Genomic DNA, 1108 nt, shown 5'->3' on the forward strand with positions numbered 1-1108 from the left:
ATGATTATGGTTCCAAGCAAGAGGGATTCCTTGACCATTGAAATCTTTTCTCCATTATCATGATGTCACATACTGATGGAGTTGTGAAGATTTTGGTCTTCTTTACACTGAGTTTTATTCCTTACTGAAATCCTTGATCTTCACTTGCAAGTGCTTCAAGCAAGATTGGATCATCTTCACATATAAAGTTGTTAATAAGCCTTCCTCCAATCTTTTTTTTTCCTGAATGTCTGAAATTTCTATAACCTTGCTCTGTAGATATTGTAGAGCGAGGCCTCAAACCATTGCAGAGCTGCTCTTGCACGCACTGTAGGGATGCACAGGGTTACTCCCAACCCAAGCACGCTGGAGGCTTGCAAGCCTTCCCCCAATCTTGATGCAGCATTTTTCTCATAGTCTAGCATCTCTGATTATTTGCTGAGCATACAGATTGAATATGTATAGTGAAAGGATACAACCCTGACACACATAATTATTTTTATTTTAAACTATGAAGTTGTTCCTTGTTCTTTTATACAACTGCCTCTTTATCCATGTACACATTCCAACTGAGCACAGTGAAGTGTTCTGGAATTCCCATTCTTCTAAGGCTATTCATAGTTGGTTATGGTCCACGCGATCAAATGCCTTGGCATGGTCAATAACACACAGGTGAGCATCTCTGTCATTCTAGGTCTGTCTGACATCAGCAACTGTTTCCCTTGGTTCATGTCCTCTTCTGCATCTGGCTTGACTTCCTGGCAGTTCCTTGTATGTGCTGCTACAGCCTTTCTTGAATGACTCTCAGCAACATTTTACTTACATATGATACCAATAACATTGTTCTATAATTGGTGTCTTCTGTTGCATCACCTTTCTTTGGTGCATGGGTACAGATATGGATCTCTTCCTGCCACTCGGTCATTTAGTTGTAATCCAAATTCCTTGACTTGTGCCAAGTGAGACCAGTGAGTGCTTCCAGTGCTTCATCAGCTCGTTAAAATGTTTCCAGTGTTCATCCGTCAGTTCCCGATGCTTGCCTTTAGTAAAGCTGGGATTTCTTCTTTCACTGCTCTTGGTGCTTGATCATATGCTGCCTCTTGAAATGGCTGACTAGCCACTAGATCTT

The 1108-nt window shown here is 41.2% G+C and overlaps 1 non-coding gene across 1 annotated transcript; it reads right to left on the bottom strand.

Moving 5' to 3' along the window:
- Positions 1–224: 224 nt before the first annotated feature.
- On the bottom strand, positions 225–359 carry LOC142444169 (small nucleolar RNA SNORA9). The gene has a single exon (XR_012783826.1). It is a non-coding gene; the product is annotated as a small nucleolar RNA SNORA9 (small nucleolar RNA).
- Between the last annotated feature and the right edge of the window lie 749 nt (positions 360–1108).

Source organism: Tenrec ecaudatus, chromosome 3 (assembly GCF_050624435.1).
Source record: "Tenrec ecaudatus isolate mTenEca1 chromosome 3, mTenEca1.hap1, whole genome shotgun sequence".
In the NCBI taxonomy this organism is placed as follows: Eukaryota; Metazoa; Chordata; class Mammalia; order Afrosoricida; family Tenrecidae; genus Tenrec; species Tenrec ecaudatus.